Genomic DNA, 16,019 nt, shown 5'->3' with positions numbered 1-16,019 from the left:
CCCAATCCCAAATAACTAATATTTCGGGACGTTCTGTTCTTCAAGAATTTAATTATTCTTCTAAAAATTCACACAAATCCAAAGGAGCTGTCTTGCTTTATTTTTTTACGCAAAATAACGTTGAAATTTGTGCTCCACAACTAAAAAAAACACTCCTTTTGGTTGAAAAAGAAAGTACTTTTTCTACGACATGAAATAAAGTACGCATTTTATTAAAATAAAAGAAAATACTTTTTCTACATCATACAAAGTACTTTTTTTGTTAAAAAAAGAAAAAAAGTACTTTATCTATAACATGAAAAGAAAGTACTATTAATAATATTTTTATTTAGGGGGTGGGGTGGGGTGGAGGGGGTGGTGTAGCTCCTCTCTCAACAAGTAAAAAAAATACAATCTCTTCAATCTCGCTTCAACAATCGCTTTCGACGAAGCAACNATGGGGGTCAGTGGGTGGGGACGGGGATAGTTTGGTGGGGAAGGTTGAAAAAGAGTTTTAGAAAATATTTTTTCTTCTTTGATAGAAAAAATATTTTCTTTTTCCTCCAATTGAAGTAAAATAAGTTCATGAGAAAAATATTTTTCAAAATATTTAAGCTAACCACATATAAAAAAAATTAAAAAATATTTTTCTTCATACCAAACACACCCTAAATGTTACATACGACCAAGTTTTTCCTTTGCGACATTATTTGTTTAGCTCGGAATTTTTCTACAACTTCCGGCTCTTTCAATGCATCCTTAGCATCTGACGCTTAATTTTTATATTAAAATGTCAACTATTGGCTTTTCTTTTCAAACAATACATATTACAATATTATATATATATATATATATATATATATATATATATATTGCTAATTTACAAGTTTGCTAGATCCAATAATGCGGATAAGTCCATAAATGGGGGACAAGTTCATACTAGGAAAGTTAATATGTTTCTTGTGACAATCACTCGATAAGCATCTTAGATATATTGATCCAGAATTTTAACTTGATGAGTTCGACCTTTAAATTATTTATCACTAAACTCATTTTATTTTAAAAATTATAGGTTCAAATATAACATTGATTGTTTTTTTTTTTTTTTTTGGCTAACAAGGGAACTTGCAGTCGCTACTCTTCAAGTGTATACAGGGTAAACTTCGCTCCTGTATAATAACCTGCAAATCACTCACAAGAATAAATCATACTAGGCAAAGCTCCATGCATCAGGCTCAACTGAGGAGGTATGCAAGTGAGTTTTGTACCCTAGGTCTCCTATTTGAAATTTATTTAAATATGTTTTCACATAAAATGATTATGAGCCTGTTTGGCCATGAATTTTTTTTCACTTTTTTTCTTTTCGAAAACCGTAAAATTTTCAATTTTCACTTGAAGATGAATTTTGAGATTTTTCGAAAATTTGAAAAACTTCAAAAAGCTGTTTTTCAAAATTTTCAATCAAATCACTCATAAAAATTCAAAAACAACTGAAAATTATATTCATACCTAAACATAACTCTAATTTTCAAATACTATTTTCACTTGAAAAAAAAATATTTTTCGGAATTTTACAATTCTTATGTCCAAACGCCCACTATATTTCGCTTCGAAAATATTAGATCCCAAGAACTAAGTGCTTCATGAAACATCATAACCTGTCTTTCAGAAGTACTCAAACTGAGACGACCTCTTGCCCAGTTGAAATTTAATTTCCTTTGACTTCTACCAACTTAAGAGCTAGCACATTGGCAATTTCTAAATAGTTTTGTGATTTTTTTCAAACTTTGGGAATAATTAACTTTTCGATAGAAAGCGATCTATTCCTAGGAATCTACTTGACTCACATTAAAAAGTAATCGCATTAATAAAATTTCATATATCAATGAATACACGAAAGAAAATATTCAATGAAAAATATTAAAGGATAAGGGTGATAGAAAGATTGAAATAATCCGCCACCCATTTAAATCATCTTGATTTGGCAATTGATTAGAAACTACCCCGATTTATCATTTAGTGAAGCTGGTGTTATCATTCTTAGGCAACTTGCATGTGGACTCCAGCTGGTAATAAAATCAAAGAAAAACTTATAGTGAGATGGAAAAGTTCACAGTTTGGCTTAAATATTTACTAATCCTATTGTTTACTCACTCCGGTTCACCATAAGTGACCAATTTGCTTTTGGCACGCCCATTAAGAAAATACTAAATTCTATACAAAAATATCTAGTATGACTAAACTACCCTTAATTAAATAATGTGAGGAGTAAGAAAACTTTTTAGGGATATGTACATAAGGGTAATCTTGTAGAAATAAACTGAATTCTTTCTTGATTATATAAATGGACACTTATTTTGGACCAAAACTAAAAAATAAATTGGTCACTTATTGTGGATCGAGGGGAGTAATTATTACACCAACATCTCAATCGCTGTTAATTGTTACTCCCTACGGTTCACAATAAGTGACCAATTTGCTTTTAGCACGCCCATTAAGAAAATACTAAATTCTATATAAAAATATCTACTATGACTAAACTACCCCTAATTAAACATTTAATGTGAGGAGTAAGAAAACTTTTTAGGGACATGTACATTGGAGTTATTTTGTAAAAACAAATTGAATTATTTCTTGATTACATAACTGGACACTTATTTTGAACCAAAATGAAAAAGCAAATTGGTCACTTATTATGAACCGAAGGAAGTAATTATTAATGTCAAATTCGTTTCACTAAAGAGATGTACTGGCTGGCATCAGATGCAATGAAGCCGCCACGCCTTATTCAAGATGCACGTTATGAGAATTTAAATCCAAAAAGTAAAACATATTATACGCACTCTCTTTAAATTTGTCCTAAAATAGTGAATTTCGTTGGTATAAAGTCTTAATTTATTATTCCTCCGACAGGAATAAATTAGTGTGAATATTATGTGAATTTCGAGCTTGAAAAGGTCACAAGAAAACCAATTTGAGATCAAAGTTATTATTGTCTGAAATATCACACAACATTATTCATTTTACTAAAAATGAGGTCCCAACAAAAATAGTATTGTTAAAGGCCGCAAAATTCAACGTTCAATAAAATGCGTTTTCGCATCAACTTAGGGCTACTTGAGAGTAAAGTGCGAATAGACCGTGCACTCCCTAAAAGTGAAATTGGGCCCTACTAAGAAAAAGGAAATTGAAAAGAAACTTTTAAAGACGTTATCTTAAGTTGTCCCCACTTGCATGTGGAAAAGAACAAATTGATGTAACAACGCATGAAAATACAAAAAATGTCACCGCTCACACGAATTACGACTTTTGCTTTTATTTACGTGATATATTTTTCTTTTTAGTTTGTCAAAAAAGTTATATTTTTTAATAATTTAATTTTATGTATTTATTTACTTTTAATAAGATAATTTATGATTATATAAATTTTTTGGTTTACTTTAGATTATAAAATTAATTTTTTTATCTTAAGTTTCATACTCATTCAAGATGTATTACATAAATTGAGAGGTGAAAGTAATATTTTTGATATAAATGTTTTGGCTAATGGAATAAGACGTCTAATTGACGGCCCTAAAATATCTAAGGATTTTACAATCATAATTTATAAGGAACGGTGGAAAAAGAAACGATTTTTAGGTGCAGTTCAAATTGAATACAAAGTTGTTTTTGGTGGTGTCTCTATACAAGGAAGACAGGTTGTCACTTCAAACTCGTACCCACAACACCGTACATATTTGATTGAAATTTATCAAAATGATAAGCAGTCTGAACCATGGCTGCTTTTGGATTTATTTAAGAATTTAAATTTTCATTTTGAACACAATAGTATGGAAAAATATATGAAAACGGTGGAGTTAGGTCTTTTTGGTTTTATTTAGATTTTAAATATTTAAATCTGCATGCATATATGATTATTAAAGCTGATGCGTATGATCGACAATGGTAGTTGTAAAATGAACGTTTATAGTACGTGATTGTGCATTTTTAATGTATAGAATAATTGTAACAAGTATCTTAGACTGCATATATAATTATATATGTTGTCAGTTTCCAATATGTATAATTATATTTGTTATCCATCAAGAACCGTGCTTGAACTTGATTCTTTTTCTTTATCCAGATTTTTTTGGTCAATTTAACTACTGCAAAACTGTAAGGAGCACATGGTTAGTTCATTTGTCGATCTCTCTATTTGGAATAATGCTAATGGAATCTAGCTAGGGACATATAATATCTACATAGGTGCAATAGTGTGTACTTTTAACCTTATAAGGCAGCTGGCTTATTAAACAAAACAAACACTTCTTATCAACCACTTGCCCGCGAAGGAGTTTTTGACGAAGACAAAATTTCAAATGTTAATTAATTTGACATAGATGTTGTTACAGTAAAAAATTATTAAAGTAACAATTAAATAGTTAATTATTAATCATTTCTTGTTGTGCAATAAGAAAAAGAAAACAGAAGAAAAGAGATGAAAAAATACGGAGATCAATTTTCATGTGCCACAGCCCACAAGTCTTCAGTTTTTGGAATCAAAACGCTAGTTAATTTTTACAAGTCTAAAGTTTACTAGCATTTTTCACGTCTTTAGTCTTCAACTAAGCACATGTGCGGCACTTGACAACTTGCACACGATCCTGCTTGCACATGTGCGGCACTTGACACCTACGTGGCATGATGATGTGGCGGGCCATGACACTATCCCCCACCCAATTTTGTGCCTCCCTAAGCACAAAGCATCGACACGTACGCGCGCATCTCACCTTGGCGTCGCTGGAGTTCTTTGTCCATTAGCCATGATGCCCTATGGAGCGGTTGGCCTTCTCATGTCACAAGGTACTGGTCACTTTTCTTCTTGCCCCTTTTGTATTTTGGATGGCTAGCGATGATGATATCGATCCTCCGCTCATTGGATGCCTCTCCTTGTTCTTGGCCTGAATCTTCCCATGATTCGACCAAGTCTAGCAGCTTCTCAAGCATCGGATCGATGCTTCCAGTCCCTATTTGGCTGCCCTCTATGGTCCCAGCCTTGCTAGCAAATCTTGACCCCTCTTCTCGGTGCATCGTCTAAGTCCGATGGAGTGCCATCACTTTGTAACTCGCCAACCTTTTCAATTATGTCCGCCCAACTTTTCTTACTGTCAGCATGCTCCATTTGCATGGCGCAAAGATAGGCTTTGGAATCCCTTACTTTCGTCTTAGATTCTGAGTGCATCCCCCCAATGCTTGCGTTCCATCCTGTGTCACCCGTATGTGTCTGAGCAAAGTTCTCGATCATTGCTGCAACCTTCCCCCCAACATTGGGCAATCACTTGTCCGATGTGATCCTTTACAGAAGTAGCACCCTCCCTTAGGCACGTACTCGCTATCGTTTTTCGGCCTTTGCCGTTTCTCTTGGACCCCTGTCCGTTATGGGATGGCCCCTTGCCATTGCCCTTGCATGCCTCAGCTATGCCTTTCCCGTTGTCTTTGTCATGATCTCCCCCACCTCTCTCGGCTTTGCCTTATTTGGACTTGGCATGTTCCATCTTGAAGTTAACGAGCCACTCGGCTATCGCTATGGCCTCGTCCATGTTGGCTACTTGATGTCTTCTTAACTCCTGCTTTGCCCAGTTTTGCAGCCCATCCATGAAGTAAAACATGGAATCTTCCTCGGGCAACGACGAGATTTGCAGCATTAAGGTAGTGAACTCGCGCACATACTCCCGAATTGTGGCCGTCTGTCGAAGCTCCCTTAGTTTCCGCCTAGCCTCGTACACCAAGTTCATCGGGTAGAATTGCTTCTTCAACTCCTTCTTGAACTGTTCCCACGTCTCAATCTTGCATAATCCCTTCTCCATGTCAGCACACTTCGATGCCACCATAATGCGGCAACCTCGGTCAAGTACATTGAGGCGTTGCGTACCTTAATAACTTCATCATCCTCCTTGACTACCTCATAGTACTTGTCAATTCTCCATAATTCTGCCACCTCGCGTGCGTCCCGTGCACCGCCATACTGCTTTCACTTAGGGACCATCAAATTGGTCCCTTTTGTAAGTACCACGCCCTTGGTAATTCCGACCATTGTTCCCTACAAAGGTTCCTTCTAGCAACCTTTTGTATTCTTTCTAACATTCCTTTAGTCATAACTTTTGCTCTGATACCATGTTGTCACTGTATTGGAAAAAATTATATTTATGTATAAAGGTGACGTGTCAAGACACGTGGATTAGTCAAATGGTTAAAGAATCGCAATTAACTACGAGCCAGGAGTTACAACAGATACGAGCAAGGAAAGAGAAAGAGGCACGAGACATCAGGCAAGTAACACAGCGCCCGTATCTATTTAAGTCATTTACATCCGAGAATCAGAAGGAATGAATTTGACAGTATACGAGGGTCCAAATAAAATATTTGATAAGCATTAAATGCTGAAAACGTTAGAGAATCTGTCTTAAATGTAATGATTATGTAACGTAGCATTCAATGTCAATTGCTCATAATAACCTTATTATGACCAAAGCAAGGCACTTACATCTAAGATAGCTATAAAAGGAGAAGACTGAACAATTGTAGAGGACACGAAAAATCATCTGAATATACTTTGGTTTACTTGCTTTATTCAATTATATTCTGGATATTCAAATTATTCTCTTTTATATATTCTTGCGATTATCAGTAACCCGTGTTCTTCTAAAATATAGCTTTAGTCAAAATTCCATTTTTTGGTTAAACAGTCACGTCCTTAGTCTTGAACTAAGCACATGTGTGGTACTTGACAACTTACTCATGATGTTGCTATACCAAGTCAGCCTAAAATACTACACTCAAGATCTAAGGGAATGTTAGATAAGAAATACAAGAGAAATTTGCCAAATGGGGCTTTTTATTGTAGAGAACTTGATTGTTTTGCTTGGTGATTTACAAATCAATGCTCCCTATTTATACTAATCATCTAGGGGCTAGTGTGTAAATAATAATTGTTCCACAAGTCCTTCCATATTTACAAATAAGTACACCCTATAGAATTTTCTACATGACTAGAACATTCCAATTATGCTTTCCAAAAGAGTCTTCCTACCAAGTTCATAAATATCTAGAGCTTTCCCAAGGAAATTCTCCATAGTTCTAGAATATTCCACCAATTATGATACATTCGAAAATGAATGTGTACACTGGATATTGATTGATGTATGGATATAATTTGTCTTACATTTTAGGTTAATGTAGTACTCCCTCCGGTCCAAAATAAGTGATTTTTTTGGATGTTTTCACACAGATTAAGAAATACCTTTTAGCATTAATTAGCAATGGAATTGACCATATTAACCTTTACTATCTCACATAAACACTCCTAACACATATTCCAACACTATTTACTCCAAGGACAATGTAGGAAAAAAATAATTAATTCATTCCTGAAATCTGGAAAAATCACTTATTCTGGACCACAAAAAAAAGGCCAAAAAATCACTTATTTTGGACCGGAGGGAGTATTTTTTTTGTTATAGAGACTTATTTGCAGTTAGTTTTGAGGTAGTATATTTTTTTTATAGAGACTTATTTACAGTTAGTTTTGAGGTGATTTAACTTCTTTATATTTTGTATTACCAATACATATCTGCCAGGGGTAGGGATAAGGCAGCTTATATTTTACCTTCTCCAGGCCCCACTTGTGAAATTATACCGGGTTTATTATTGTATTACCAATACATAGAAGTTAAACTCTTTTGCTCATAACAATGTGCTTAAGATTTGAAAATATGTAAGGCCTAAATCCTAATCTATGAGATTTAGCTGCGATTTATGGGAAACATTTTCCTTCTTGAGAAAGGTATTTACCGGTACAGTTAAATTTGTTACGTGATTTATAGGCAAGCGAATTGATTTGATCCAAAAATGATAAATAAACTAGATAAAAAATAAGACTTAGGAGTTAAAATCGAAAGAAACGATGAGCTTGACTCCAGGAGCAGTGCCTCTGGGACAGAAATGAGAATAATATAAAGAGCAAGTAAAGTTATTTGATTTAGCTTGAGAATGGAATGTAGCGTAGATTTTGCCAAGAGTTACGTGTCTTACAGTGGTTGTTGAGTCTATTATTTATAACTATACCTAGGGAAACAAGATCCTACGATCAAACCCTTCTTAAAAGAAAATAAAGAGGCCATTGATGAATATGCAACGGCATGCCATGAATGCAAATATTCTCTACAAGACTGCAACGGCTGCCTATTTAATGCCAGTGAATATTCTTCATTGAATGTTATCGATGGCAAGCATTTGATTCTGTTCACGTTGATCATGTTCTCTTCGGGGTCAGCCAATGTCACATGCAACTATTATTTCCTGTACTGGTTACTATATACGTAATTTACTTTCTACTTGTCTTCGATTCCACGTGTCATGTTGCCATTCGATCATTTAATGTAAATCAATTTTACATGTACAAAAGGTACGTAAATATTTTGTCTCTCTCTTTTTATTGCCCTACTTCCACTAAGAGTGAGAATTATGCGCAAGCCATAATTTGAAAATCTTCAAGTTCCACACGTTATTTGTGTTTAACTAAGAAATCGTTAAATCATCTAGTTAAACCATTTAATAGAAAGATAGAAGGTAAATCTTAGCCAAACATAATTAACTCTGGATCAAAATATATTGAGTGCGAGAATTGGAGAGGAACAAACTGATTTAATATTTCTTAAGACGACTACCATACATCAAGTGAAAATGGTAAGCTTACATCTATGATGTGCTAGCACCATAATCGAAAGAGCATAAAAGAAGAAGAGAAAGTTGTTGATAGCTAAGAAATCTCCCCCTGTACGTTCCGTAATGAAGACTACTGATGTAATAGCCAGATCTGGCCCCCTTGTCATGGTCTCCTGCCTCCCTATATATACTAACAATCTTCCCTTTTATCCAACGGTCTTTGACCAGCGAGCTTTCTCATGACTGAGTCCTTCACTACTTGCCCAAGACATTACGCTTGTTCTGTGATATAAGCTTTCTAATGGCTTGGCCCTGGCAGGGGCCGTGGTGCCCTTCGTCGTTACGCCTCGTGGACATGATTATGGCGGGGTCAATCTCTCACCGTTTCCCTTAATGATAACCATCAGGTGGTCAGACTTTGACCCATACAATTAGTCTCTCTGCCCGTCGGGGTCGTCTTTTGGGCGAGCTCAATGGGCGGACTCTGTGTGTTCAAGAATTTAGGAGAAATCTGATCATTACGCGAGGACGGGGACCTTATGGTGATGTGGCGATGTGATGTTTCAAGGACTTTATCGGACCGTTATGTCTGTTCGGAGATGGATTGGGAGACCTCGAGCCTAGGGGATCGTGTCATGGCGCTTGAGGCTGAGACGATGCAGTTGTTGTCTTAGGTCGAATCCGCCTCTGCCGCCGTTCCTCGCCACTTGCATGAGCTTTGGGTTCATGCCGAGGCCCAACGGGACATATACAAGGGTTTGTGGGAGGCGGGCAGTGTTTCTGAGGCCGCCTTTGAAGAAGCTCGGGCTAAGGCGCTAGAGGCTCGTGTCAATTGCGGCTATGACCCTGCGACACCGGAGGCTAGCGAAGATGTGGATGCTGAGGACGGGTTGCTTGACGACGACGGTGGGGAGGAGGGCGGCTATGGCGCCGAGTAAAAAGTTGCTGCAGCTTTTATAATAAAAAATTTTGTTCATTTTCGTCATCTCTTTCTTTTTTTGAGGGCCTGTTTCGGCCTTTTGTAAGGTGCGGCTGTTGCGCGCGTATATGTAAATAAAACAGTGGCTTCGCCTTTGTATATCTTTTGATTCTCTTTCCCTTCCCCTTGCTTGTTATGTATCTTTCTGTTTTGACGTAGACCTTCAGATTATTTTTGTGATGAGTCCGTGATTTTTGATCTGGGAGTTCGACCATGACCGGGTCGAGTAGGGTCTCATCACATGGGTCCGAGTGAAGTCGCTTCGGATCTGCACATCCGGGCAAGGTCGGCTTCCGATTTTGTCGCTTTGGGTGGTATCATCCTTGATTCAAACGAGGTTGAATTTGGATCCACCCTTTTGAACGATGCCAGTTTCGATTTGAACATTCGAGTGGGACTAAGTTCAGACTTGACGATTTAGGCGAAGTCAACTTTTTCATGTGTACTCGGGCGGGGTCGAACTTGAAATCGTCATTTGGAGTGAGGTCTATTTCTGGCTTTATTTGAATGAGTTCGAATTTGGAGTCGCCGTTTTGGGCGAAGTCGGCCTCTGACTCATATTTGGACGATTTCGAACCTTTCCTTTTATTTGACTGTAGCCGGCGGGCCGTGAAGGTGTTGTTCCGAGCGAGGTCGAATTCTAACCTACTTGTTTTGACAATGGCCAATGGCTGTAAAAGTTGTTAATTCGAGCAAGATCGAATTGTGACCTATTTGATTCGACGACGACCAATGGCTGTAAAGGTGTTAATTCGAGCAAGATCGAATTTGACCTATTCGATTCGACAAAGGCCAATGTCTGTAATGGTGTTAATTTGAGCAAGATCGAATTGTGACCTATTATAATTCGAGCAAAGTCGATTTCTTCTTTCGGCAATGGTCATTGGCCGTAGGGGTGTTATTTCGGGCAAATGTCGAAATGTTAACCATCCTTTTGGCGATGGCCGTCGTCCGTAGGGGTGTTATTTCGAGCAAATGTTGAAATGTTAACTCGTCATAATTCGAGCGAAGTCGATTTCTTCTTTGGCCGATGGCCGTTGGCCGTAGGGGTGTTATTTCGAGCAAATGTCAAAATTTTAACTCGTTATAATTCGACCGGAGTCGAATTCTCCCTTTGGCGATGGTCGTCGGCCGTAGGGGTGTTATTTCGAGCAAATGTCGAAATGTTAGCCCGTCATAATTCGAGCGAAGTCGGTTTCTTCTTTTGGCGATGGCCGTTCGGCGTAGGGGTGTTATTTCGAGCAAATGTCGAAATGTTAACCTGTTATAATTCGAGCGGAGTCGAATCCTCCTTTTGGCGATGGCCCTCAGCCGTAAGGGTGTTATTTCGAGCAGGCGTCAAAATTTTAACCCGTTGCATCATTGTTATGTATATTTTTTGGAGAATATCACGCGTTGTTGTACTATTTGTGCGTACGTTGGGGTGAGCCCCGGTGTGCTCGGCTTTGTTTTTTCTGGAGAATACCGGGCGTTCCCTGGGTGAGTCCCGGTTTGCTTAGTTTTGCTTTCATTGTAGAGTTATTGTGCACTTTCTGAATGAGTCCCAGTTTGCTTAACTTTGCTTCTACTGGAGAGTTACTTGTTTCTCTTATAGTTGTTCTGTACCGAGCCATTTCTGTTATTCGCGATATGCTGCAGTTTGGGGGGGTTTTGCTCGGTCGTTACTTGCGGGGCGGTATGCTACGGAGCCATCTCAGGGGTGTTTGGAGGCGGTGGTCCCTCGCTCGCTCGCCCGTGTGAGTGCTCGCATTCCTGTTTGAACCAACAAAAGAGTGAAGATAAACCAAAATGTAATTTTCTGTTACCTCGCTCAACAATTCAATGAAAGAAGGAGCGACGTTGTAGGGTTACTCGCTCCGCCTGGTGCTCGAATGGTGGCTTTAGATTTGGTGGCCGTTTTCGGCTTCGTCGTTGACAACGCCTAGACTTTTCACGAGTTGGGCCCACCTCACTTGCTGAAGTGTTGAAATCGAGTCCCGGTCCGATCTCGTTCGATTTGCACAAACAACAAGGGAAACATATCACACTTCGTTCGTAGACCGTCTATGGCATGTGGGGGAGTGTGAAAATAGGGTAGGGTATGCCTGCTCTTTCAAAGGACCGCACAACAGGCTGTCGTCCCTTCCCAAGGGGTGGGAATGCGGGCTAGTATATAAGGTAGATACGTTAAATGGAGCTGTGGTCACGCCAAGCAACCGTGATCCTATTTTAGATGTGCATATGTCGCGGTAAACCCATCGTTACAGGTGAGACTTTGGTTTTGCATAGACATTGGTTATAACTTCTACTTTAGGCAGCAACCTGACCTAGATTGGTGCGGTCGTCTCGGAGGCTTACCTACCGCTCTTTCGAGTTGGTGGTAGTGCCGAGAAGGTGAAGCCACGATAGCCTGGTAGCGATATTTCGCTGGTCCTAGATCTAAAGGAAACTAAAAAAATTGGCTAAGAAATCCCCACAGACGGCGCCAAATTGTTTAATAAAAAAATAGTTAAATCATCTACTTAAACCAATTAATAGAAAGATAGAAGGTAAATCTTAGCCAAATATAATTAACTCTGGATCAAAACATATTGAGTGTGAGAATTGGAGAGGAACAAACTGATTTAATATTTCTTAAGACGACTACCATACATCAAGTGGAAATGGTAAGCTTACATCTATGACGTTCTTGCACCATAATCGAAAGAGCATAAAAGAAGAAGAGAAAGCTGTTGATAGCTAAGAAATCTCCCCCCTGTAGGTTTCGTAATGAAGACTACTGATGTAATAGCCAGATCTGGCCCCCTTGTCATGGTCTCCTTCCTCCCTATATATACTAACAATCTTCCCTTTTATCCAACGGTCTTTGACCGGCGTGCTTTCTCATGATTGAGTCCTTCACTACTTGCCCAAGACATTACGCTTGTTATGTGACATAAGCTTTCTAATGGCTTGACCCCGGCAGGGGCCGTGGTGCCCTTCGCCGTTGCGCCTCGTGGACATGACCATGGCAGGGTCAATCTCTCACCGTCTCCCTTAATGATATCCATCAGGTGGTCGGATTTTGACCCATACAATTTGTAATTGTGAACCTCAAGTTAAATGGAGTACTCATTTCATTTTTATGGTTTACTTATCGTCCGTGATGATTAATTTGACAATTTACATAAGAAGAATAAGGTTGACGTGAAGATTGTGTGATGCTCTTACCATGTGAAGTTCATGCAGTCGAGATGATAGAGCTGCATTTTTATATTGTGTGGCACAAATTTTGTGCCTAATTATATCTTTGATTCTTGATTTGGAAACTCCGGAGAAGATGCTCTTTGCTAGGTTTTGGTTCTATTTGATACTATTGTGGTCCTTCTGAATAGTGGAAAGCCGTAGACATGAATTTAGAGTCTATTATTTAAAGCACCCTTATGGATGGACCCAATTTTCCTAGAGAATAAGACGTCCAATTGACGGCCCTAAAATATCTAAGGATTTTACAATCATAGTTTATAAGAAACGGTAGAAAAAAGAAACGATTTTAGGTGCAGGTCAAATTGAATACAAAGTTGTTTTTGGTGGTGTCTTTCATCCAAGGAAGACAGGTTGTCACTTCAAACTCGTACCCACAACACCGTACATATTTGATTGAAATTTATCAAAATGATAAGCAGTCTGAACCATGGCTGCTTTTGGATTTGTTTAAGAATTTCAACTTTAATTTTGAGCACAATGGCACGGAAAAACGGTAGAGTTAGGTCTTTTTGGTTTTATTTAGATTAAATATCTAAATCTGCATGCATATATGGTTACTAAAGCTAATAAATATAATCAAAATAAATTACTCCCTTCGTTTCAATTTATGTGAACCCATTTGACTGGGCACGGAGTTTAAGAAAAGAGAGAAGCTTTTGAACTTGTGATGTAAAATGAAGCACATATATTTTGTGTGGCTATAAATCATTGCATAAAGGTAAATTGTTTCCAAATAGGGAAAGAGGTCATTCATTTTGGCACGGACTAAAAAGGAAATAGGTTCACATAAATTGAAACGGAGGGAGTAATAAATAAGAATTAGTACATTCGAAAAATATTTGAGTAAATATTAATTCACATTGAATTGTACAAACTTTTTTTTAATGAATCACACTTTAAGATCTAACAATGATGGCAGCTGTAGTAGTAATAAGAGGTGATGGTTATGAGATGAGGGTTCTAGCAAAGGTAAGTTGATGTTTTTAATTTTATTTTTAAAATAAAACTTATTTTTGTATGGGGTCGAATTTGACCAACTACGTTCTTCAAGCTAGCACGACCGACCAAGTGTGCATAAGCCCGGTTAGAAGAGCGACCTATGAGCAACAAGAGGGACGACTCCACGGCCACGCCGGCCGCTCCATAATATGTACTTTATTTTTTGTCTTTTTGTATTCGAGTAAGGATCCTCTATTATATAAAGAGGATCTAAGCCTTGTAAAAGGGGGACTTCGGATTATTGAAAATACAATCTCTCTCTCTCTCTCTCTCTCTAACATTATCTCTCTTATCTAACAGAAGTTTATCACTTTCTCTCATCAACTTTGTTTATCTTATTGTTATCTGATTCTATATTCAAGATCATTCTAGGGTTTATTATCTTCCACTACGATTTTACCCCTTCATCTACATTGATTGATTTGCTTAAAAAGTATTAAACCACTTTTGGGCAAAACAATTTGGCGCCGTCTGTGGGGATTTCGGTAGTTGAAATCATAGTTTACATCTAGGATATCAGAAACAACCATCGCTGTTCTTCAGATCTCATAGAAACTAACAAATGGCAGACAAAGAGTCAAGGTTGAAGATGATAGCAGACGTCTCAACCAACCTCATAGGCCCACTCAACGAAGCAGGCAGAGAAAATACCGCGAATATAACACCAAGTAACATACCGGAGGGGGAGATCCCACCCTCCTCACTTGAAGATCTAACGATTTTGCATGAAAGAGGGACTTCTACACCTGCAGCAAAGGAAACGCCCCCAGTAGTCAAAAAGCTACTGGAGGAATGGTTGACGAACACTTTAAGCAGCATACTCGAGAAACCACCTCAGGGAAATATCACAGATCCATCGATGGCAGAAATCACCACCACCATCGGAGAGCCCAGCGTTGCACGAACAGGTAATGCCCACACTGACTCCAATACAAGCAACGATGCGCTCACAGCCATCCTTAAGAAAATGGAGGAGATGGAGAACGAGAATAAAGCACTTCGTGATCAAATGAAGGAGCACCAGGAGAGGGTAGACAAGATACCTGGCGCCCCTAAGCTACTGCCGAAACGCGATATGGGGAGATTCGTCGAGCAACCATATAATGAGGGAGCTGCTCCTAACCCAATCCCCAAAACCTTCAAGATGCCACCATACTTGAAAATATACGACGGGACCACAGATCCAGAAGAACACCTGATTCATTATGTGATCTCCGTAAAAGGCAATGACCTATCGAAAGAACAGGTGCCATCTGTGTTGCTGAAAAAGTTTGGGGAGACTTTGAGGGGAGGAGCACTCACTTGGTACTCTCAGTTGCCGGCCATATCGATATCAACGTTCGAAGAGATGGCGGACAAGTTCACCACCGCCCACGCAGGAGCAAAGAAAGCCGAAGCTAGGGTCAACGACATCTTCGCCATCAGGCAAACAGCGGATGAGGGACTCAGGGACTTCCTGGCACGATTCAACAGGGTAAGAATGGGATTGCCGAACGTATCGGAGGGAATGGCGGTGGCAGCTTTCCAAAACGGGCTGAACAGAGACGGATCCAAAGCAACCAAAAATCTGCTCAATCGGCTCATGAAATATCCCCCCACTACGTGGGAAGAGATCCACAATGCCTATTGTGCCAAAGTCAGAGCGGATGAAGACGACCTTAACAGCCCAACCCAACGACTAACGTCCGTACAATCAGAAGTAAGGAGGGACCGACGCAACGACGGGCGACGAGAACCACTTCCACGCTTCAACAGAGAAAGGCACCAGCCTTACGTCAGAACTCCTAACCCGCCTCCTCCAAGACACCCAGATGCCGTACAGCGACATGCCGCCCATTATTATCCGCTCATAACTTTTGTGTCTCCCCTTCAGAAATAGTTTACGCACTGGAAAAGCTGGGCACGAAGGTGCAGTGGCCACAAAAAATGAAGTCAGACCCCAGTGCAAGAAGGTCAAACGTCCTATGCGAATTCCATCAGGAAAGAGGACACAAAACCGAAGATTGCATAGGTCTACGGTAGGAGGTGGTCAGAATGATGAACCAGGGATACCTGAAGGAGCTACTCAGCGATAAAGGAAGGACTAATTTCGCCAGAGGATGCGATCAATCCCAAGGACCACCGAAACCACCTT

Source organism: Nicotiana attenuata, chromosome 12 (assembly GCF_001879085.1).
Source record: "Nicotiana attenuata strain UT chromosome 12, NIATTr2, whole genome shotgun sequence".
Taxonomy (NCBI): domain Eukaryota; kingdom Viridiplantae; phylum Streptophyta; class Magnoliopsida; order Solanales; family Solanaceae; genus Nicotiana; species Nicotiana attenuata.
The sequence above is the reverse complement of the archived record's forward strand: the minus strand, read 5'-3'. Positions refer to the sequence as shown.